General features: G+C 40.8%; 1 protein-coding gene across 1 annotated transcript in view; it reads right to left on the minus strand.

The window, feature by feature from the left end:
* NEGR1 (neuronal growth regulator 1) overlaps positions 1-25,866 on the minus strand; it is a 1,261,670-nt gene that overhangs the window by 482,601 nt on the left and 753,203 nt on the right. The gene's annotated exons all lie outside the window — the stretch shown is intronic.

The raw sequence follows: 25,866 nt of genomic DNA on the forward strand, positions 1-25,866 counted from the left end.
GCTTCAGGCAGGTTAAAAGCTCTTCAAGACTCAGTTTCCTTATTGTAAAATGGGAATATTGTCAGGGCAAAAATGTAATAATGATAAAGGTATTTGTTAAGCACTTATGTGCCAAGCACTGTTCTAAGGGCTGGAGTAGATGCAGGTTAATGAGGTTGGACACAGTCCCTATCCCACATGGGGCTCACACTCTTATCCCCATTTTTACAGATGAGGTAACTGAGGCCCAGAGAAGTGAAGTGACTTGCCCAAGGTCACACAGCAGGTAAGTGGCAGAGCTGGGATTAGAACCCATGTCCTTCCAACTCCCAGGCCTGGTGTTCTGTACTAAGCCACGCTGCTTCTCTAATTAATAAATAACGTGAAATCTTCTCCAAAGTACAGGTGAAGACACAAGATGGACTGTAATCAATCAGTCAATCACTCAATGATATTTTCTGAACACTTAACTTAGCAAAACACTGTGCTAAGCCCTCGGGAGAGTTGTTAGGTACATTCCCAGCCCACAGCGAGCTTACAGTTTAGAGGGGCAGACAGACATTAACATAAATCAATAAATTATGGATATGTACATGAATACTGTGGGGCTGAGAGTGGGGTGAATGTCAAATGCTTAGGGAAGCAGCATGGCTCAGTGGAAAGAGCCCGGGCTTTGGAGTCAGAGGCCATCGGTTCAAATCCCGGCTCCTCCACTTGTCAGCTGTGCGACTTTGGGCATGTCACTTCACTTCTCTGTGCCTCAGTTCCCTCATCTGTAAAATGGGGATAAAGACTGTGAGCCCCACGTGGGACAACTGGATCACTTTGTAAACTCCCGAGTGCTTAGAACAGTGCTTTGCACATAGTAAGTGCTTAATAAATGCTATTATTATTATTATTATTATTATTATTATTAATTGTTCAAAGGGTACAGATCCAAGTGTAGAGATGATGCAGAAGGGAGAGGGAGCCTGGGAAAAGAGGGCTTTAAAGGGAAAGGGCAGGACAGAGATTGTGTCTTCTATCTCTACTATATCTCACAAGTGCTTAGAACAGAATTTTGCACACAGTAGCTGCTCCGTAAATACTATTAACTGATCTTTAAAGACCCTTGAATCTGTAGACATTTTCCCAGGAGCATTTGAATCATCATTGTGTTCCGTTTTCTCCACATGAACACCCATTAGCAATTCTTCCTTACCTTTCCTTCCCTTAAACATCCCTTGCTAAAATATCTCCGGTTGACGTTTCCTCTCCTATTATGATCTGCAGCAGGCAGAAGTACCTTTCAAGGAGGGGGAGTTGATGTCATTTTTTTTTAATCATCTTGCTATTACATTGTGATAGATGTGAAGTACAGTCACCACATGTTTTACAAAATCTGCCTCAGAGATTAGAAAACCGTGGCCCAGAGAATTTGAATCACTCACTGAATCCCAACAAATTAGCTTCTTTCCATGCACAAGCTAAAATGGATGCGCAGAGTGTGGCTTCCTCAGCAGGGTGGCCTAGTGGAAAGAACACAGTCCCAAGAGTCAGAAAAAACAGATTCTCCTGCTGGCTCGCCACTTGCTTACTGTGTGACCTTGGACAACTTCTCAGTGCCTCAGTTTCCTCAACTGTAAAAATTGAGATTTCAATAGTTGTTCATTCGTTCATTCAATCATATTTATTGAGCACTTACTGTGTGCAGAACACTGTACTAAGCACTTGGAAGTATAAATCAGCAACATATAGAGACGGTCCCTACCGAAAACGGGCTCACAGTCTAAAAGTCCATTCTCCCTCCTGTTTAGATTGAGAGTCTAACGTGGGCCAGGGACTGTGTCCACCCAATTAACTTGTGTCTACCCGAGTGCTTAGAACTGTTCTTGGCACAGAGTAAGCTTTTAATATAGCAATAATAATGATAATAATTATAATAAACCCAGTTCTCCTGAAACAGGGATACTGTGTTCTTGCAAAATTGCATCTGAAGTAAAACACAAGCAGCAGTACCAACAGTGTCTTACAGTGCCCAGCTGCTTACATATGCACAAACTGTTTCTTCTGAAACCAGCATAGTTTGTACACAAATAGGCTCATGTTGTCAAACGTTTCTTAATCCAACAACAATCTTTCCCAAATGTGTACTGAAACCATGTGTTGTGGCTGGTAGAATGGGTGTAGCCACAACACATCTTTGTCATTAAGATGACGTTCACTATAGTCATATCAATCAGGTGGTAGACCAGAACAGAGTGACTCTCTCTCTCTCTCTCTCTCTCTCTCTCTCTCTCTCTCTCCAATAATAAAATGATGGCATTTATTAAGCGCTTACTATGTGCAAAGCACTGTTCTAAGCGCTGGGGAGGTTACAAGGTGATCAGGTCGTTCCACGGGGGGCTCACAGTCTTAATCATCTCTCTCACATCCCTCAGCTATGTCCTGAAGCAGCTCGGGTTCACTGATGGCTAGAGATGCTACTTAGATTATATTTAATCGGCCCTCTTGTCAGATTAGGGTATGGGTAAGGTTTTGCTGGGCCTTAGAAAGTGGGGGTCTGGGATGCCCCAAAGTCAAAGTTCACCTTTGCCTGTACAGAAGAGGGTCTTTCCTTCAATTTCAAGCCCACACTCCCCTTCCTGAATCTGCCACTTCTAGTTTTACCATGAAGCCTGGACTACAGTAGTAGAAAAAGAATACTACTACCAGCAATTATTACTATTGTATTCTCCATCTACACCCACTCCCTTGGAGAACTCATTCACTCCCATGGCTTCAACAACTACTGTGTTGTTGAGAAGCAGCGTGGCTCAGTGGAAAGAGCCCGGGCTTTGGAGTCAGAGGCCATGGGTTCAAATCCTGGCTCTGCCAATTGTCAGCTGTGTGACTTTGGGCAAGTCACTTCACTTCTCTGTGCCTCAGTTCCCTCATCTGTAAAATGGGGATTGAGACTGTGAGCCCCCCGTGGGACAACCTGATCACCCTGTAACCTCCCCAGCGCTTAGAACAGTGCTTTGCACATAGTAAGCGCTTAATAAATGTCATCATTATTAACTACTGCTATGCAGGTAATACCCAAATCTACATTTCCAGCCCTGATCTCTTTCTCTCTCTCCAGTCTCACATATCCTCCTGCCTTAAAGACATCTCTTCAAGCCTGTCTTCTAGACTGTGAGCCCATTGTTGGGTAGGGACCGTCTCTATATGTTGTTGATTTGTGCTTCCCAAGTGTATAGTACAGTGCTCTGCACACAGTAAGCACTCAATTAATATGATTGAATTAATGAATGTCCTTCAGTCACCTCAAACTTAACCTGACCAAAACAGAGCTCCTCATCTTTCCACCTTAACCCTGCCCTCCCCCTGACTTTCCCAACACTGTAGACGGCACCACCATCCTCCTGTCTCACAAGCCCGTAACCTTGGCGTTATCCTTTCATTCATTCATTCAATCATATTCATTGAGCACTTACTGTGTGCAGAGCACTGTACTAAGTGCTTGGGAAGTACAAGTTGGCAACATCTCTGACTCATCTCTCTCATTCAACCCACATATTCAATCTGCCATGAAATCCTCAGTCCCACCTTCACAACATTGCTGAAAACCACTCTTTCCTCTCCATCCAAACTGCTACCACGTTAATACAATCACTCATCCTAACCCTCCTGAATTACTGCAACAGCCTCCTTGCTGATCTCCTAGCCTCCTGTCTCTCCCACTCTGGTCCATACTTCCTCTGCTGCCCGGATCATTTTTCTCCAAAAAACGCTCAGGACATGTCGCCCCATGCTTCAGAAAACTCCAGTGGTGGCCCATCCACCTCAATATAAAAGAAAAACTCCTCACCATTGGCTTTGAAGCACTCCATCACCTTGCCCACTCCTACCTCACCTAGCTTCTCCCCTTCTCTAAGCCAGCCCACACACTTGGGTCCTCTAGCACTAACCTTCTCACTGTGCTTCAATCTCTCCTGTCTCGTTGATGACCCCTAGACCACATCCTACCTTTGGCCTGGAACGTCCTAACTCTTCAAATCTGACAGAAAGCTACTCTCCCTGCCTTCAAAGCCTTATTGAAGGCACATCTCCAAGAGGCCTTCCCAGACTAAGCCCCACCTTTGAGCATCTCTCACTTCCTTCTGCATCACCCTGACTTGCTATCTTTGTTCTTCCCCCGTCCCAGCACCACAGCACTTCTGTACCGATCTGTAAATTTATTTATTTGTATTGATATCTGTCCCCGCCGCCCCCCTCACTGTTAGCTTGTTGTGGGCAAGGAATCTCACTGTTTTTTTGTTGCATTGTACTTTCCCAAGCATGGTTCTCTGCACACAGTAAGCACTCAAATACATTCGAATGAATGAATAATTGTGGTTGTTGCTAAGCGCTGACTATGTACCAGGCGTTGTGCTAAGCCGTGGGGTGGATGCAAGCAAATAGGATTGCAAATAGGACTGAGAAGCAGCATGGCTCAGTGGAAAGAGCACGGGCTTTGGAGTCAGAGGTCATGGGTTCAAATCCCGGCTCCGCCGATTGTCAGCTGTGTGACTTTGGGCAAGTCACTTAACTTCTCTGTGCTTCAGTTCCCTCATCTGTAAAATGGGGATTAAGACTGTGAGCCCCCCGTGGGACAACTTTATCACCTTGTAATCTCCCCAGCGCTTAGAATAGTGCTTTGCACATTGTAAGCACTTAATAAATTCCATCATCATCATCATCACGATCTTTGTCTCACGTGGGGCTCACAGTCTCAATCCCCATTTTATAGATGAGGTAATTGAAGCCCAAGGTCACACAGCAGAGAAGTGGCAGAGTCAGGATTAGAATCCATGACATTTTGACTCCCAGGATTGTGCTCTCTCCACTACGTCATGATGATTCTCTGGGAATGCCCTGATGATTTAATCCAAGGGAGTCTGAAGGCTGGTTCAGTCCCTTGATGGATAAGAGGATCTCTTGAGCGTGTCTAGCTCAGGAAAGTTGCCTCTCTTTCCTGGTTATAAAAATGACCCAGGGTGAACCAAGAGTATATGTATGTGTGAGTGTGTGTGAATGTGTATAATAGTAGTAAGTAGTAAGTAGTAGTAAGTAAGTAGTAAGAGAAGCAGAGTGGCTCAGTGGAAAGAGCCCGGGCTTTGGAGTCAGAGGTCATGGGTTCAAATCCCGGCTCCGGCAATTGTCAGCTGTGTGACTTTGGGCAAGTCACTTCACTTCTCTGGTCCTCAGTTACCTCATCTGTAAAATGGGGATTAAGACCGTGAGCCCCTGTGGGACAACCTGATCACCTTGTAACCTCCCCAGCGCTTAGAACAGTGCTTTGCACATAGTAGGTGCTTAATAAATGCCATTATTATTATTATTATTATTATTATTATTATTAGTAAAAGTAGTAACAATATTTGTTGAGTGCCCACTGGGCGCTATGTACTTGGAAAAGTACAACACACAGAAGTGGTATGTACCCCATCTACAAGGAGCTTGCATCCTAATGGGGGAGACAAATGTAAAAACGTTTGTAATGGCCATACTCAAAATAATGAATATGTGACTATTCTATATAGTGAATATATGTACATAGTGCTGAGTATGGGAATAAAGACAGAACCGAACAAATGGCTGGTGCATTTGTACTAGTGATGGAGACTGCAAGAAGAAAACTTGTGCTGGTGTGAAGTGGAGGAAAAGAGCAGAAATGTAAGCTAGGAAGAGATGTAGAGCCTTAAAACCAATGGAGTGGGGATTTTTCTCATTGAAGAAGGAAGTGTGTTTATGTGTGTGTGTATGTGTGTATTCTTTAAGTCCAAGACATGTTTACATTCCTTTCCTTTCTAGATTACAATCTCTTGGAAGTCAGTCATGTAGTCTTTATTCTCAATTCCCTGAGTCACCCAACCCATACAATTCCAAAAAAGGGGTTGAATGATTTTTCTCTTGATGATGTTGGCTATGTATTCTTCTCTCAAGGACATCTGAACTACCATTTATTCTTCAGACGGTTACTGAGCCATCCACTAGAATTATTTTTCCCCCATGCTTATGAGGAATAATACACCCCAAAACACATCGTCTCTTTCTTACCAAAGATCAAGATGGCTCTCGTATTACAATTCAAACTTATGGACCGTTTCTCTGTGGGATACTTAATGACAATTACTTGCCCCTCATTTTCTTTTTTTGAAGAGAAACAAGCAGCTCTAGGAAAAGGGAATTCACATCTGGTCGTATGCCTGAGCGCTATTCTCCTGCTTGCTTGGGGTGACCATCCTCTCCTCTTCTGAGAGAATCTCTATGGGAATGTGGGCAAGATGTGAAGAGACACTGAATTAATGTGAATTAAGCCGGAGAAGATAACACAAATATAAAGTGCCCATGGAGTTAGTGCCCTTTAAAACCATCTAACAGCAGCAGTAATAGCACAGATTTAAACTTACGTTCTTCCTAACTCAGTAAACAACAGCTTTCAGCCTTGTTTATAAGAAACAGTTTCATTTAGCCTCTTAGGAAGCTTCTAGAATCAAGTAATAATAATGATGGCATTTGTTAAGCACTTACTATGTGCCAAGCACTGTTCTAAGCACTGGGGTAGATATAAAGTAATCGGGCTGTCTCACGTGGGGCTCACAGTCTTAATTCCCATTTCCCAGATGAGGTGACTGAGTCACAGGGAAGTTAAGTGACTTGCCCAAAGTCACACAACTGATACGGGGTGGAGCCGGGATTAGAACCCACTACCTCTGAGTCCCAAGCCTGTGCTCTTTCCACTGAGCCACGCTGCTTCTCCGATGATGATGTGTGTTATTGATGGCAGAATAGGATTCAAAGCAATTTATGAGACAATTTACATTTCACCTTTTCTATTAAGGACACATCAAATTAATCAAAGAACTCATAATTTAGCTCCCTTAATTTGGAAATAAATGTATTTCTTCATATACACTCCTAATTGCAATATGAAACCCCAACATCATAGGTGAAGCATTCCATCACAATATTCAGCACAACGTCACCTTAGCTAGATTCTTTCTTGCATTAAAATATTTCATACACAAGCATTCCTATAAGCTTCTCCCAAGTCAAACTCAGAAGTGTTTTCTGTGGTTTCTTTCTTTGTTAGGGCATTCAACTTCCTCCACCCACAATGTCTTACTGGCAGCCCGCTTGCTGGCCATTTACATGGGATATTAAGTTTCTTAATTATGTAAAAAGCTTATCTGATTCTAAGGGTCACAGAAGTCTGTATCTCTGTTTTGAAAATATAGGAAGTGGAAAGTATAAATGATTCAGTTGTCCTACTGACTTTCAATTGACAATTACTTAAGGCTGGGAGGGAGGTTGTGAGCTGTCTGCTTCCTCCTTTGTGGTATTAAAATAAATCCCTTAGTAAAACACAAGAGACCTTGAAGAAGCTATTCTTAAGTTCAGCATATAAATCTTCCCTTATAAAAATCATATGAAGTGTTTCCTTTCCTGACATTACCAAAAGGAACTAAGGATATGTAGATCAGTAGATAAATCTGCCTCCATGAAATCCATCTCGGTGTGATGCACATAATCAGTATGGAAGCATTGGGTAATGAATATAGGGAATCAATGCCAGTTTAGCGTGAAAATATACAGTTGTTGAAACCTGTCCTTTCCTGTGTTTACTGTACCAAGACAACACAATAAATGCTTTTTTTCTGTATTAAAAAAAGAAACAAACAAACTTGAATTTTTCCTATAAATCAAGGTTGAAGGCAAGGGTAAACCTCATTGTAATTCCCAAAGTTGGCAAAACACCAGTGGCGGAATAGGAAGTAAAAAAGAAATAAAAAAAAATGAATCTCAAACTTCAAGCACCTATCATCATCATCAATCGTATTTATTGAGTGCTTACTATGTGCAGAGCACTGTACTAAGCGCTTGGGAAGTACAAATTGGCAACATATAGAGACAGTCCCTACCCAACAGTGGGCTCACAGTCTAATTCGGAAGGGCTTGGGCGTCAGATAACCTGAGTTCGAAGCCAAGCTCTGCCACTCGCCTGCTGGGTGACCTTGAGCAAGTCACTTAATTTGCCTGTGCCTCAGTTTCCTCTCCAGTAAAATGTGGTTTAATAATAATAATTATTATTATGGTATTTGTTAAGCTCTTTCTATGTGCCAAGCACTGCTCTGAGCCCTGGGGTAGATACAAGGTGATCAGGTTGTCCCATGTGAGACCCACAGTCTTAATCCCCATTTTACAGATGAGGTAACTGAGGCACAGGCAAATTAAGTGACTTGCCCAAGGTCACACAGAACAAAGCAGATAAATACCTGTCCTTCCTCCTTCTTAGAATCTGAGGTTCATTTGGGACAGAGACTGTGTCTGACCTGATTACCTTGGGCCGACATCACTGTTTACTGTAGTGTTGGCACATTTCTAAACTGTGAGGCCGTTGTTGAGTAGGGACCGTCTCTATATGTTGCCAACTTGTACTTCCCAAGCACTTGTACAGTGCTCTGCACAAAGTAAGTGCTCAATAAATATGATTGAATGAATGAATGAATAGTAAGCACTTAAATACTATTAATGTTATTATTATTATCATTATCATTATATTGAGGGACCATTCAATATGTGTTGTTCAGTGGAGAAGCAGCGTGGCTCAGTGGAAAGCGCCCGGGCTTTGGAGTCGGTGGTCATGGGTTCAAATCCCGGCTCTGCCAATTGTCAGCTGTGTGACTTTGGGCAAGTCACTTCACTTCTCTGTGCCTCAGTTACCTCATCTGTAACATGGGGATTGACTGTGAGCCCCCCGTGGGACAAACTGATCACCTTGCATCCCCCCAGCACTTAGAACAGTGCTTTGCACACAGTAAGCGTTTAATAAATGCCATCATTATTTTATAAGGTGAAGAGACACTTCCTAGCTCTCTATTTCACTGCTGGTTAATCAGTCAATCCATCAGTTGCATTAATTGAGCATTTACTGCATGCAGAGCCCCGTATTAAGCACTTGGAAAAATACAATGCAGTAGATTGGACAGACAGGTTCACTGTCCACAGGTGGTTTAGAGTCAAGAGTGGGAATTAATATTTTGAAATCAGAATGATGGTGATGATGATGATGATGATAATTGATTATATCAATTGTTGCTGATGATAACTCCAGTAGATCATCAACTGATAGGGTTGTGAGGAATTAAACCTATTATCGATATAATTTGAATTTCTCGATATAATTTGAATTTCCCATTTGGGGGGCAGTGGGTGATGGGGAAAGGAGGGAACAATGGGATTTTTTGACATCCTTAGGATTCATGGATATCAACACAACTGAGAAAAATGGGCAAGCTGTTCAAGAGACTGGATGTTTTTTCCCTACAGGAGCTTGAATATTTTCATAAGCTTTTCCTCATCATGCCAGAGAAAATACGTTTTTGGCCTCTCAGCTCATTTTGTCCTTTTGAAGTAGAAAATGAAGAAAGAATATTCAGAACCACTTGGTTCTTCCAGGATGGTAGAATTTAAAAGTGAAATCACATAAATCCAATGTCAGTTGAGCAGGAACGATGGATCATAACTCTGAAGTTCTATTACATAGAGGAATGGAGTTCCATAAAGGACTATAATATGCTTCTTGTGATTCATATAAGGGTATCAGAGAAGAGCCATTTAGAGGCTGATCAAAGGGAATTATCTGAAGGCTAAGGAATCAAAAGATCATGCAAATAAAAGGAACCAAACTATGAAAAGTACTGTTCATAAATACCATGAAAAGATCTTAGCATCACACTCCTGTTTTAGTAGAAATCAATGGGCATTTTGGAACATAAAATGCAAGGAGTCCAAATGTGTTCCATCAAAATAACTTATGCAAGTATAACGCTAATGAAAAGTCATGTATTTGATAAAAGCATCATGCACCGAATATTTCTCATTGTCGACATTGTCAGGGGTTGTTAATTAAACTGTTGTTCCAATTACTATTGCCATTACTACCATAATTATGTGTTGAGTCCCTAAAGTGGTCTGACTTGAAAGCAAGAAAAAAAAACGTATGGCTTTGAGCAAAACTTCAAAGATAGGTACGCTCTTACATTAGACGTACTTATAAGATACTTGCATTAATGAAACCTGACAGGAATATTTCCCTCTTTTTACCCCAGTCCAGATGTCAGGGCGTATTAATCCATCCACCGATCACTCAATGATGTTCAGTGAGTGGTTACTGGATGCAGAGCACTGTATTAAGCTTTTGGGAGGGTATAAGATGAAAGAGTTGAAAGACCTGATCCTCTTAGACCTGATCCTCTTAGCACCAGATTGTTGACGGGCCCCAATTTTGTAACTATCTCACTGCCGACCCCTTTCCCACGTCCTCCCTCCGGCCTGGGGTGTCCTCCCTTCCAGATATGCCAGACCACCAGTCTCACCATTTTCAAAACCTTATTAGGGTCACATCCCCTCCAAGAGGTCTTCCTCAATTAAGGCCCCCACCCCATCCTCCCCACCTTACCCCCTTCTCCTCCCCACAGCACCCGTATATATGTTTGTACATATTTATTACTCTATTTTACTTGCACATATTTACTATTCTATTTATTTTATTTTGTTAATATGTTTTGTTTTGTTGTCTGTCTCCCCCTTCTAGACTGTGAGCCCGCTGTTGGGTAGGGATCGTCTCTATATGGTGCCAATTGGGCTTCCCAAGCGCTTAGTACAGTGGTCTGCACACAGTAAGCACTCAATAAATATGATTGAATGAATGAATGAATGAATGAATATGATGCCAACTTGGACTTCCCAAGCGCTTAGTACAGTGCTCTGCACACAGTAAGTGCTCAATAAATACGATTGAATGAATGAATGAATGAATATGTTGCCAACTTGGACTACCCAAATGCTTAGTACAGTGCTCTGCACACAGTAAGCGCTCAATAAATACGATTGAATGAGTGAATGAATGAATATGTTGCCAACTTGGACTTCCCAAGTGCTTAGTACAGTGCTCTGCACACAGTAAGCGCTCAATAAATATGATTGAATAAATGAATGAATGAATATGTTGCCAACCTGGATTTCCCAAGCCCTTAGTACAGTGCTCTGCACACAGTAAGCGCTCAATAAATACCATTGAATGAATTAATGGCTGAAAGGCCTCTTTTAATAATAATAATGATGAATAATTAGTAATAATAATTACGGTACTTGTTAAGCACTTACCATATGCCAATCACTGTTGTGAGCACTGGGGTAGATACAAGATAATCAGGTTGGGTACAGTCCCTGTTCCACATGAGACTCACAGTCTTAATCTCCATTTTACAGACAAGGTAACTGAGGCCCAGAGAAGTTTAGTGACTTGCCTATGGTTACACAGCAGATGAGTGGCAGAGCCGGGATTAGAACCCAGGTCCTCTGACTCCCAAGCCCGGGCTCTTTCCACTAGGCCATGCTCCTTCCAACTCCCCAACTCTCTCTCTCTTCTGCACCATCTGTGCATTTGGATCTGTGCCCTTTCGATATACGCTGTTCACCCTACCCTCAGCCCCACAGCACTTATGTATATATCCATAAATGATTTTTTTCATATTAATGTCTGTCTCCTCCTCTGGACTATAAATTCTTCTTGGACAGTAAATATAGCTACCAATTCCGTTGTACTGTAATGTCCCGAGTTATTAGTAGAGTGCTCTGCATACAATAAACACTTATTATATGCCATTGATTGATTCATTGACTGATTGATCCCTTACCTTAAAGATCTTATAATCTAATGAATGTAAAGCATGTTTTTACCCAAGAACCTCCCAAGATTAACTTTGGCATATCACTGAAAAGGAAATACACAATAAACAGCTCACACCAAAGGGGTAGGATGCAGGAGAGGCCAAGGAGAAGATAGATGGTTAGAGGATGCATTTGCTCTAGCACTCAGTACAGTGCTCTGCACACAGTAAGTGCTCAATAAATATGATTGAGTGAATTTTCTCCATTCATTCATTCAATCATATTTATTGAGCACTTACTGTTTGCAGAGCACTGTACTAAGCACTTGGGAAGTACAAGTCGGCAACATATAGAGACAGTCCCTACCCAACAACGGGCTCACAGTGTAGAAGGGGGAGACAGAAAACAAAACAAAGCATGTAGACAGGTGTCAAAATCATCAGAACAAATAGAATTAAAGTCTCTTGGGACTCAAATGTGTGGAATCATCCTGTCTCTCCCCAGTTCTGGACTCAGAACCAGGAGTTCCGGGTTGTTGGCTCAGGATTGGCACTGGCCTGTGCTAGGACCTTGGGCAAGCCAGTAGTAATAAGTGTAGTAGTAGTAGCAGGGATAACAGTGCTTTTCACACAATAATAATAATAATAATAATGATGACATTTATTAAGCGCTTACTATGGGCAAAGCACTGTTCTAAGAGCTGGGGAGGTTACAAGGTGATCAGGTTGTCCCACGGGGGGCTCACAGTCTTAATCCCCATTTTACGGATGAGGTAACTGAGGCCCAGAGAAGTGAAGTTACTTGCCTAAAGTCACACAGCTGACAAGTGGCAGAGCTGGGATTTGAACGTGTGACCTCTGACTCCAAAGCCCGGGCTCTTTCCACTGAGCCACGCCACTTCTCTAGTAAGCGCTTAATAAATTCCATCATTATTATTATTGGTAGTACAAGTAATGGTAGAAACATTTATTAGGTGCCTACTGTGTCCAAGCCACTGTATAAAATACTGTGTTCAGAGCACTGTATTTAGTGTTTCGAAGAGTACACCCAACGATATCACAGGCACGTTCCCTGCCCTCATTGAGTTTACAATCTAGTATATATTGAGAACATACTTTGGGAGGGAGGGACTTGGTAATAAAAAACTAGAAAGGATAATAATAATAATAATAATAATAATAATAATAATAATAATAATAATAATAATAATAATAATAACATTTATTAAGTGCTTACTATGTGCAAAGCACTGTTCTAGGTGCTGGGGGGTACAAGCTGATCAGGTTGTCCCATGGGGGGCTCACAGTCAATCCCCATTTTACAGATGAGGGAACTGAGGCACAGAGAAGTGAAGTTCATTCATTCAATCGTATTTATTGAGCGCTTACTGTGTGCAGAGCACTGTACTAAGCACTTGGGAAGTACAAGTTGGCAACATATAGAGACGGTCCCTACCCAACAGAGGGCTCACAGTCTAGAAGGGGGTGACAGAGAACAAAAGAAAACATATTAACAAAATAAAATAAATAGAATAAATATGTACAAATAAAATAGAGTAATAAATATGTACAAACATATATACATATATACAGGTGCTGTGGGGAGGGGAAGGAGGTAAGGCGGGGAGGAGGTGGAGAGGAAGGAGGGGGCTCAATCTGGGAAGGCCTCCAAAGTGACTTGCCCAAGGTCACAGAGCTGACAGTTGGCAGAGCTGGGATTTGAACCCATGACCACTGACTCCAAAGCCCGGGCTCTTTTCCACTGAGCCACGCTGCTTCTCGTGGCTCAGTGGAAAAGGATGAGAACATTAGAAATATGAAAATAGTATGAAAGGGAGAGCTTGAAGGGGAATAGAATGGATCCAAATGAAAATGAAAGGCAAGGAAGGAAAAAGGAGAATAGGGTGGTGGGAAACAAAGAGGAGGGAAGAATAGGAAAGCAAGAGATTGAAAGAAGGGGAGAAGAAGGAGAGAGGATGAAAGGAAAGAGGGAGGCTCTGGGTGGGGTGAAAGCATCATAAACAGACAGCATGCCTGGAGAGCTGGACCAGGTGGGGCAGGTGCATTTTTGGGGACCATAGAGTCTGTCTCCAACCTTGAAATCCCACTGTTTGACAGCTATGAGAGAAAATAATAATAATAATACTACTACTACTACTAATAATAATAAGGATAATAATAATGGCATTTATTAAGCGCTTACTTTTGCAAAGCACTGTTCTAAGCACTGGGGAGGTTACAAGGTGATCAGGTTGACCCACGTTGGGCTCACAGTTTCAAACCCCATTTTACAGATGAGGTAACTGAGGCCCAGAGAAGTTAAGTGACTTGCCCAAAGTCACACAGCTGACAATTGGCCGAGCCGGGATTTGAACCCATGACCTCTGACTCCAAAGCCCGGGTGCTTTCCACTGAGCCACACTGCTTCTCTAAGCAACATGCCCTAATGGATACAGCACAGGCCTGGGAGCCAGGACCTGGGTTCCAATCCCATCTCTGCCACTTCTCTGCTCTGTGACCTTCGACAAGTTACTTCACTTCTCTGTGCCTCAGTTCCTTCATCTGTAAAATGGGAATTAAAACAGCAACCCCCATGTGGGACTGGGGATGTGTCCAACCCAATTTGCCTGAATCAACCCCAGCACTTAGTACATGTCCTGCATGTAGTAAGCACTTAATAAATACCACAATTATTCATTATCATTATTATTATTCAGTCAACTCTCGTTCCCCTTTGGTCTCCTCTTCTCAGTTCTAAATGCCAACAGATTATCTCCAATACGCAAATTAAGACACTTAACCTAGTTACTGGTAAAGGGATGAGTTGAGGAACATAATAACATACAATGTTAGGAAAAGGGCAAGGAAGAACATATCACTGTTTACTCCCATCTGATAATATCACAATCAAAATACGTTCTTTTTCTCAGTTGGGAATAGAGGAAAGGATATGATGCTAAATTGCTCTTACCTGCATCGTGGTTACTTCTGTCTATTCTTGCAACCCTGAAGTCCTTCAACATGATAAATATTCATTATGTTCAGAAAATTCGTTTGTCTTATGTTTTACCTAACCTTTGCCTAATGTGCAATAAATGCATTGGCTCATTGAGGGTGCAACTCAGTCTCATATTAATCTGCCATTTCCTATATTTACTCTGATCACTCATTTTCACCTCTGGAGTGTGGGGATACTTGTTATCCTATTTTATATAGCAGCATAATTTTGCCTTATCCAGAGATATAGTTGATCTGCAGTATACTGAATGATCAAAATTTAACTTAATAAATCACTATTGGAGAGTTAGCAGGCTGTTCTGAGGACGTCTACTCCGATCGATACCATTAAACCCACATTTTCCCATTGTTTGAATTCCCAAATCCCAGACAGAAGCCTTATTGATTTTCCTTGACGACTTTTTTATGCTGTTTATTTTTCTGTGCTTTCTCAACCCATTGGCTGTTGATCAAACAGGGACTTTTATCTTGCTAGAAGAGCTATTCAGCTCGCAGCTGCTTCTGCGGTGACACGTCAAAGGAAGCTCCGTGGGACTCCTGAGCTCGAGAGCCAATTTCCCGTTCCAACTAGGAAATCCGGCCTCGGTAGCAGATTTGGAAATCTGCTCTTGGCTTCCCAGTTTCTGGGGCGAAGCCCAAAGTCAAGACTTCACATACCAGTAGCCCAATCCTTCAGAGAAAGTCCTCTCAGCAGCCTGAACTGGAGGTAAATCCTGACTACCTTAATCAGAATGTCAGACTTAATTTTTAACAGATTTAATGAAAATTGAAGGATTACTTTGAACAGTGGAAATGAACGTGGGGGAGACCAGGCAGTGCCCTGATGCTGAGCAAGATTGTGAAATGGCTGCTCTCACTTACATGTGTGTGGAACATTTTTCTGATTGAGAAAACCTCCTCAGTGATGAAATGCTCCCATATCCTCTCCCCTCGCTCAGCATACAAAAGCCCCCTAAACTGTCAACCAATTATATTTTTGCATCATTATCATCATCCAAGTCACTTAACTACTCTGTGCCTCAGTTACCTCAGATTAAGACTGAGCTCTCTTCCTCCCTTCAAGGCCCTACTGAGAGCTCACATCCTCCAGGAGGCCTTCCCACACTGAGCCCCCTCCTTCCTCTCCCCCTTCCCCTCTCCGTCCCCCCTGCCTTATCTCCTTCCCTTCCCCACAGCACCTGTATATATGTAGATATGTTTGTATGTATTTATTAGTCTATTTATTTATTTATTTATTTTACTTGTACATATCTATTCTATTTATTTTATTTTGTTAATATGTTTCATTTTGTTCTCTGTCTCCCCCTTCTAGACTGTGAGCCCACTGCTGGGTAGAGACCATCTCTATATGTTGCCAACTTGTACTTCCCAAGCGCTTAGTACAGTGCTCTGCACACAGTAAGTGCTCAATAAATATGATTGATTGATTAAGACCGTGAGCCCCATGTGGGACATGGACTGTGACCAACTTGATTGACGTGTATTTATCTCAGTATTCATTCATTCATTCAATAATATTTTTTGAGCACTTACTGCGTGCAGAGTACTGTACGAAGCACTTGGAAAGTACTGTGTCTGGCACATAGTAAGCACTTAAGTACCATAAAAAAGAATCAATCAATCAATCAATCATATTTATTGAGTGCTTACTGTGTGCAGAGCACTGTACCATGCGCTTGGGAAGTACAAGTTGGCAACACATAGAGACAGTCCCTACCCAACAGTGAGCTCACAGTCTAGAAGATGGAACATAACATTGTGTTTGTTCGACCAGAGAAAAATGATGCCTTTTGTGTTATTTTGTAGACATACTTCTGAGTCCCTGTAAACGTAGAGTGTTTCTCCAGGTGGCTCTCTCAGCTTCTCACTTGCTCCACAGCCTTGCTTTGCCTACACAAGTCCCTCTAAACAAAAGCTTTCCAAACAAGCCATCCGCAGGAGAGGAAAAACGTGGCAGAGGAGGAGGGGAGCATGTCTTGGAGAGAATTTCAGAAAGACAGAAGAGGAAAAATCAGTTGAAAAGATTTATCGAGTGCTTACTGTGTACAGAACATTGGACTGAGCTCCTGGGAGAATACAATACAGCCAGTGAGCATGATCCCTGACCTCAACAGTACAACCAGTGGGGAAGACAGACACTAAAGTAAATTACAGAAAGACACATGAGCCCAGGAGGAAGGAAGTTAATGCTGAAAATTAAAATGCGAGAGATAAAAGTGCCCTGTATACTGGGCAGGGGACATCCAGTGTAAAACCGGATGATAGCTATCCACATGAATAGATGTTTCAGGGAAAGAGTGTGGGCATGGAAAACAGATCGTGTTAGGTACATTTTCAAGTCGTAGCTTAAAGGTGGCAGGTTCCTGACATTTCAAATGGAATTTTGAACTCCTCTGTTTTGCTGAAATCCCCATTAAAACTCAACCTAGTGTGAAGATTTTAAAATGACATCACTTAACCCTTTTCTCTGTTGTTTCTCTTCTAGACTGTGAGCCCACTGTTGGGTAGGGACTGTCTCTATATGCTGCCAACTTGTACTTCCCAAGCACTTAGTACAGTGCTCTGCACACAGTAAATGCTCAATAAATACGATTGATTGATTGATTGATATTTGTCGAGAACTACTTTTCTCTGCCTCCCCAAAGAAAAGTGGAAAACTTTTTGTTAGAGCTTGCTTCACTGGTGGCTCCGTCACTGAGCGCTGCTGTCCATTCAGTTCCTAGCGGCAATACCTTTTGTCCTATAATTGAATTGAATCTACTCCTCAGCCATTCCTCCCAGACAACCCTATCATCTGAGGGTCGTGAAGATGTATTACACTAATATATCGTCAGAGAGACAGTGCTGTGATGATGCATTAGTGTAATACATCTTCAGAGATTTAGCGCTGTCCAGAAACAATAGGCTCAGAAATGGATTTAATTCAATCCTGGACCAAGTAAAAAAGTCTCAGGTTTTTCTAAAAGGGGATGAGGGGGGAAGCAAATCGACAGAAAATTTCACAAGAAAACATTTCCCAGAAAAAAAAATTAAGGCCCATATTACCCAATCTGAAATTGGAATGTATTTAAAATTGACAGATTACAGCCCTTGGTTTATAACTCACACAAAGAAGTTACTATAAAATATCATTTTTCCATAGGATTACCGATTTCTCTCAAGGGTTGTGAACTGAAGGTAACGTGAATATGTCTTCCATAACTGCACTTTTACTAATGTTAATTTCTTAAATTTTTATGGTATTTATTAAATGTTTACTCTGTGCCAGGCACTGTATAAAGCCCCAGGATCTAAGTTAATCAGGTTGGACAAAGTCTGAATCCCCATTTGACAGATGAGGTAATTGAGACACAGAGAAGTTAAGTGGCTTGCCCAAGGTCACACAACAGACTAGTGGTGGTACTAAAATTAGAACCCAAGTCCTTCTGACGCCCAGGCCCCTGCTCTATCCATTTGGTGACACTGCTTCTCCAATTTTTTTTAACTTAATGCAATTTAAGTCAACTACTCTATTCAATTCCTTCATCTGATTCGTTACTGTATGAATTCAGTATAGGCCTAAAGATTGTTATTATGATCTACTGTGTTATTTTTTTCAAGTTACAGTCTTACATTATCTTTTTATCACTTTCCTAATTTTCTTCCGAGAGGATTTTAATCCATCTGGACATCTAAATAGTCTCTGGTATTTCCTGAAAGAAAATGTGAATGAATAAGGTTAATGTCGTCTCATCTTCTTGGTCATTTCCTCTTCTATGATGACAGGACTACCACTGTACGAAGACATGAGATTCATATTTCTCTTTTGGCCATTCAACCTCATTCTATCTTTAGACCTTTATCCCCTGTTAAATGTAATGTTGTTCAAAGAAGATCCAAACCCCATCTTCAGAGAGTTGTGCTGCCTCTTTTTTATCATAAATGACAGAATTTAGATATGGTTGCCCAAATTAGATGCAAATCTATATGAACTGAAACTGTATTTTTCAGGCAAAGATAAGGAAACCTACAGAAGGTGTTTTCCTAAACACTCACTCCTCTAATTGGGTTCCTTAAAAGATCGAAGTGTAGCAGCCCTACACTTGGCCCTAGAAGAAGAAATACTATTTTCCTTAGTTCTTTTCAGTTGTTTTAAGAAACTTTTTTTCTTCAGAGTCAGATTGGCTTTGCTATCTCATTCAGACATTTGCCCCTTAGGACTCTTTATTGGAATGACAGATCCTTGTCTTTGGCACTAGACCATATAGAATTTTTGTCTACTTCATAGAATATAGATAGGAAATACTTTGTATTCTTCTTCAAAATACATTCCCTTCCTCCTCTTTTGGGTTTATTTTCTAAGACTCTGAGGAAATCATTAAACTTTTGATGTTCAAAGTCACATTTTCAGAAAATTATTAGGTGCTCACCCTTTCTGTTTCCAGGACAGCACCATTATAGTATTCAAGATCAAGTGTAGCCTAGGGGAAAGACCACTGGGCTGAGAGTCATGAGAACTAGGTTTTAATCCCAACTATTCCAACCGGATGTCACTTTACCTCTCTGGGACTCAGTTTCCTAATCTGAAAAATGTGGACAAGATAGCTACTCTCCCTATCTCTCTAAACTTTGGGACAGGTCCTGGATCTGATATGATTATCTTGGCTTTACCTCAGTGATAAGGAGGTACTGAGAACTTAACAAATAACATAAATAACTTGGAGAAAATTACACTGACTGCTACAGGAATTCAGGCTTTACTATGATTCTTTTCTTTCCTTTCCATCTATCTTCATGCTAGTATTATGCTAGTGAAATGGGTATCTGGAAGTTACTCTTTCGTATCCTAGCATGAGAATGATTTTCAAATTTTAACCATCAATCAAATAATCTCAGTTTTCACATAATTACAATTAAAATGATAATAATAATAATAATAATGATAGCATTTACTAAGTGCTTACTGTGTGCAAAGCACTGTTCTAAGTGCTGGGAGGTTACAAGGTGATCAGGTTGTCCCATGGGGAGCTCACAGTCTTCATCCCCGTTTTACAGATTAGGGAATTGAGGCGCAGAGAAGTGAAGTGACTTGCCCAAAGTCACACAGCTGGCAATTGGCAGAGCCAGGATTTGAACCCCTGACCTTGGACTCCAAATCCTGTGCTCTTTCCATTGAGCCACGCTGCTTCTCTATCATAGCTAGCACACTAATTTTTTTTAAATACAGAAGAGGTGGCGTCTAAAAGATGAAAAGGATTTTGAAAAACTAGGCTTTACCCCAGTCCATATTCCAAATTACAATTTCAATTTTTTGTTTTGAGACAATACCGATCTGTTTATTTCCAAAGTGACTGTGGCAGAGTTAGGCCACAGCAATATTGAATGTGCAAAACCAAACTAAAACAAATTAAAGGGCAAGTGTAATTTATTAATCTCAAGTGTGGGAAAGAAACGGTTCAGATGATCATCGACATTAGAGATAACAAGAATAACACAATCCATAATTCATTGTGTTAATAATATATAAGGTTTCCAAGAAGCTTTGCATCTTCATGCTTCATATCATATTTACCATCATGGCTCATAAATGACTTTAATTAATCTGAGCCATGATTTGGGACAACGTGAGTTCGTGTTTTATCAGTTGCTAGAGGCTGGGTAGCAAGCCATGACATCTGTATTCAGTTACAGGATCCTTGACCCTTTTTTCTGCTTCCACCTTCTAGACGTCAACCCACTTAGGGAGATGTGGCTAATACGATTGACTGACTGACATTTTCTCCTTACTTTCTGGATGGTCTAAAGACTTCAGGAGTTGAAGAGAAACAGACAGAACAGAAGAACACTTGACTTGAAGTCAAATGAGTTTGGGATCCGTCTAGACTGTGACATAATTAAATGATCTAGGACACTGAGACTTGTTGGTAATCTGTGGGGTGACTGGGAAATACCTCCACTCAGATATCATGCCTGCCTAATTGAGTCCCTAAAATCCACTCCAATAGTAAGTAAAGATGGTTTATCAGGAAAATGTTAAGATGAGAAGCAGCGTGGCACAGTGGATAGAGTATGGGCTTGGGTGCCCGAAAGACCTGGGTCTAATCTTGGTTCTGCCACATGTCTGCTGTGTGACCTTGGCAAGTCACTTCACTTCTCTGTGCCTCAGTTACCTCATCTGTAAACTGGGGATTAAGTCTGTGAGCCCCATGTGGTACAGGGACTGTATTCATTCATTCATTCGTTCAATTGTATTTATTGAGCACTTACTGTGTGCAGAGCACTGTACTAAGCACTTGGGAAGTACAAGTTGGCAACATATAGAGACGGTCCCTACCCAACAGCAGGCTCACAGTCTAGAAGGGGGCCAACCTGATTAACTTCTATCTACCCCAGCGCTTAGAACAGTGCTTGGCATATAGTAAGTCCTTAACAAGTACCATAATTATTTTATTATTATTATTATCATCATCATTAAAACTTTTGTCACTGCATGGTACCCTCTAACAGACAAGTTCTTTGAAGCCCTAACTGAGATTCCCATCATTCTCCTTTATTTGGGTAAACACATTGCTCTCAAATACCAGTTTTCAGATATAGGAAGCAGTGTGACTCAGTGGAAAGAGCACGGGCTTTGGACTCAGAGGTCATGGGTTCAAATTTCGGCTCCGCCAATTGTCAGCTGAGTGACTTTGGGCAAGACACTTAACTTCTCTCTGCCTCAGTTACCTCATTTGTAAAATGCGGATTAAGACTGTGAGCCCCACATGGGACAAGCTGATCACCTTGTAACCTCCCCAGCTTAGAACAGTGCTTTGCACACAGTAAGCGCTTAATAAATGGCATTATTATTATTATTATTATAAGTTTGAGCCTATTGTGCAAGTCTATGCAAATTTTTAAACTACTGGAACTCGTCATTATCTACACTCAAATAGCTGGTATTGAAAGTTGTGAATCCAAATGATTTAATATATCGAGCTGCAGAGAATTATGGAAAAAGACAATTGCAAGTTTAAGTAATGAGAACAAAAAGCACAGAAATGAAGAGGAAATTTTAAATGGGTATATAAATTATTGGAGCGTAATCTTACAGTGAAAATTTTACTTTCCATCATTATGTAAATTCATTCATTATATAATTATCTATTATGTAAAGTCTTTATACAAATTCACAAAAGCTCGGCATACAGTGCAATGCCGGAATGGAACAAGAAACAGTGGCTTGGAAAAGGAAGATCCTGTATTGTTGAAATGTCATCTGAATAAATTGAAGGTTTTCCTGACTTTTTTTCTGACATCGAAGAGCAAAGCATCATGTCAGTAGTTCAAGACTGAAACTGGATCATCAAGGATTATAATGTTTGGAAGACACACTGCTCTGCTCTGCAGACTGATGCATGCATTCTTTTCATAATATCACTCTCTGTGTTGGCCCACCACTCAAAATTTTCAGTGAAGAATCGTGACAAAGGGTGATTACCAGAAAGATGGGAACGGTATGGAAAGTAGAGTAATACGTTCCACTCAGTGCCTCAAGGAGTGCAGATAACCCACAACCCAAATTTTCAGACACACTTCACACAACATCAACCCAATAATCCATGGCATTTCCAGTGAAGAATTCTTATTTCCATTTTCCCGCAATGTCTAATGGGATTGAGGTGTAACATATCCTGACCTATGATGAATCTACATTTAACTCCAAATAGTGCTTTGAGGAATTATGCTATCTATATACTGTGGTCTCACAGTCCCTAATTCAATCTTCTCTCAGATATGGTCCAGTTTATGTTATGAATCATCCACAAACAGTGGCTCTTCTAGATTAACTCTCTTCCTTGTACGTATTCACTAGTGGATAACCCAGAAGATTTCAGAAAGAGAAATAATGTACATGAGCATTTGCACTCTCTCTCGATTCAGTCAGTCAGTCAAGCGTATTTATTGAGCACTTAAAGTGTGGACAGCACTGAATTTAGCGCTTGGGAAAGTAGAGTATTACAATGTAACAGACACATTCCCTGCCCACAATAAGCTAACAGTCAAGACTTGGAGACTGACATTAATATAATTAGTACACAGTAAGCGCTCAATAAATACGCTTGAATGAATGAATAAATAAATAGATAAATTAAATTACAGATGTGAACATAAGTGCTGATGATCTGCATACCACCAAATAAAAAAAAAATGGATGATATGGTGGGGCAAGGTTGAAGAAGTAGCAGAAAAAGATCAATCACCTTCCCCATTTCTAGTTGAGGGCATTGGCCTCTATGTAGGATTAGGGAAACTAAATTAAAAACAGCAAGTATATCCTCTAGGCTGGGAGCTTTTTTGTTGGCAGGGATTGTATTTTTCTTTCTATCATACTCTTCCATGCCTTTAATAGTGTTTCCCCCCTCAGTTGCAGCTCAATAAATACCACCATTAAGGACCTGGGTGAAAGTTAGATCAAGGGGGAAGAGACTGAGTCCACCGGAGTTCTTGGTCAGGCCTCCAGAATGGTCCAACTGATTGTCTTGTATCTACCCCAGATAGTAAGTTAGGAGCAGTATGGTAGTAAGCGTCTAAGAAACACCACAATTATTCCTATTATTTGGGAGGAGTTGTCCAAAGAAATGAGTCAGTGATCATTGGATGCCATATTTGGGTGGCCCATGCTATGAAGAACAGATCAGAACCCAGCAGTTCAAAGGAGAAGACAATGGGGAGGCAGACGCAAGGTCCTTGTGTCTTGTTTCTATTTTTTAAATTAGACCGAACCAGTAGTATGCTCCTTAGGATTGCTTGAAATTATATCTTTTACCCACCCAGCACTCGACTAACACTTCTTTTCCCTTTGTTCTAAAATAGAGGACCAAATATGAGAAAGAGAGTAATGACCATAACACGACCTAACTTTTATTTAAGCAACAGACCAGTTAACTAAACTCACCACTTCTCTTTAGGTGACACTATGCACTGTGGACTGTAAGCTCCCTGTAGGAAGGGATCAGTTCTAACAACTCTTTGCATTGTACTTTACCAAAAGCTTAGTACTTTACTCTGCACACAGAAAGTGCTCAATAAATACAACTGTGATCAATTAATTGAATGAATATGCTCACTCAGCAGTAAATTACTGAAGTGTACATTTTTGGTAGGGGTTCTGTTGAATTTGCAACAAGTACACCCTTGCCTATCTAAAGATAAACTTTCGGGTTTATGAATGACAAACAAACGCCACATTAGAATCAGTGTTAGAATTAGAAATCACATTAGAGAAGCAGCATGGCTCAATGGAAAAGAGCCCGGGCTTTGGAGTCAGAGGTCATGGGTTCAAATCCTGGCTGTGCCTACTGTCAGCTGTGTGACTGTGGGCAAGTCACTTCACTTCTCCGGGCCTAACTTCCCTCACCTGTAAAATGGGAATGAAGACTGTGAGCCCCCCGTGGGACAACCTGATCACCTTGTAACCTCCCCAGTGCTTAGAACAGTGCTTTGCACATAGTAAGTGCTTAATAAATGCCATTATTCTAATTCTTATTATTAATCACTTCCTAAAGCTGGCCGCGACAGCCGTCTATTTTTTTTTAATGGGTATTGTTAAGTGCTTATTATTGTGGCATCATCATCATCATCATCAATCGTATTTATTGAGCGCTTACTATGTGCAGAGCACTGTACTAAGCGCTTGGGAAGTACAAATTGGCAACATATAGAGACAGTCCCTACCCAACAGTGGGCTCACAGTCTAAAAGGGGGAGACAGAGAACAAGACCAAACATACTAACAAAATAAAATAAATAGAATAGATATGTACAAGTAAAATAAATAAATAGAGTGATAAATATGTACAAAAATAAATATGTGGCAGGTACTGTACTAAGCACTGAGGTAGATACAAGCGAATCATGTTGGACACAGTTCATGTCCCAGATAGAGCTCATAGTCTTAATCCCCATTTTACAGATGAGGTAACTGAGGGCCAGAAAAGTTAAGTGATTTGCCCAAGGGCACACAACAGGCCAATGGAACAGCCAGGATTATAACCCAGGTCCTCTGTCTCACAGGCCCGTGCTCTTTCCTCTAGACCACATTGTTTCTCATCTGACGTAATGTTTCTTTTAATAGAGGTTGGTTGGTCTTTTTTTCCCGGTCCAGCTGGGAAAAGATGACACTGGGCAACAGATTGCTTAGTCACAATTGTCTTTGTTTCAGCTGCCTAAAATAATTCGTTGTCATGATTGTGATCATTCTGGGAATAAACACATTTATTTTATTCTCGCAAACTGAAAGCATCCAAGCATTTGAATATGTACCCTGAAACAATGTTTAATAATATGCTCTGTAAAACAGGCTGGCAAGATAGAGGAATTACTCTGAAGTTCAAGAAGAATGTGAAATTCAGCTACAAAAACAGCTTGCCGAGTCAAATCAAAATTTCTGCAAAATATGGCTAGAAGTCTTAGCGTATATGGCTAACATATTTTGCTAATTGTCACACAACATTAGCCATTCATTGCATAGGGTTAAGAGAGGTAAAGATTAATCCTTGTACAATGGGAAAATTGTCAGAGTGTTAAAGCACATTATCCAAGTGTATAATGTAATGATATTGATCTTTTCTTACATTAATAGCAATTTTAGCTTGCGGTTTGGGTAAATCTCATTAACCTCAATAGATAGATGAGAAAACTGAAAAACTCTTAGGAAAACTGATTTAAAAAAAGCAACAAGAGATTCAAAAGCCTGATCCCATCCCTTCAACCTTTACATAAAATGTCCCAGTCTTAATTGTCTGAAAAAGTATTCCTACTATACAATCCATGCAGAAGCCATTTCCTCCAAAACTGCAAAGCCATTAAAACCAAACCTTAGTCATCTAAAATGAGGTGGCATGCCTACTATATATATATATATATATATATATATATATATATATATATATATATATATATACATATATATATAAAGATATATATATCCTTTTCCTTTGATTTATTCACTTCTGCTTAGTAAATAAACTCTAGGAACTGGATAATTTGCTAACAAAACTCACCTGCTCTGAGCTTCACTAGCATCACAAACATCAGCTTCTACGATAAGCTGAAGATCTCATTAACCTCTATGTAACTATTCCCCTTGAAGCCGTGGAAATATGATTGTTGATATCTACGTATCAGGCCAACAGATTAAAATTCAAGACTAGCTCCTCATATTTAAA

Source organism: Tachyglossus aculeatus, chromosome 4 (assembly GCF_015852505.1).
Source record: "Tachyglossus aculeatus isolate mTacAcu1 chromosome 4, mTacAcu1.pri, whole genome shotgun sequence".
NCBI classification, from domain to species: domain Eukaryota; kingdom Metazoa; phylum Chordata; class Mammalia; order Monotremata; family Tachyglossidae; genus Tachyglossus; species Tachyglossus aculeatus.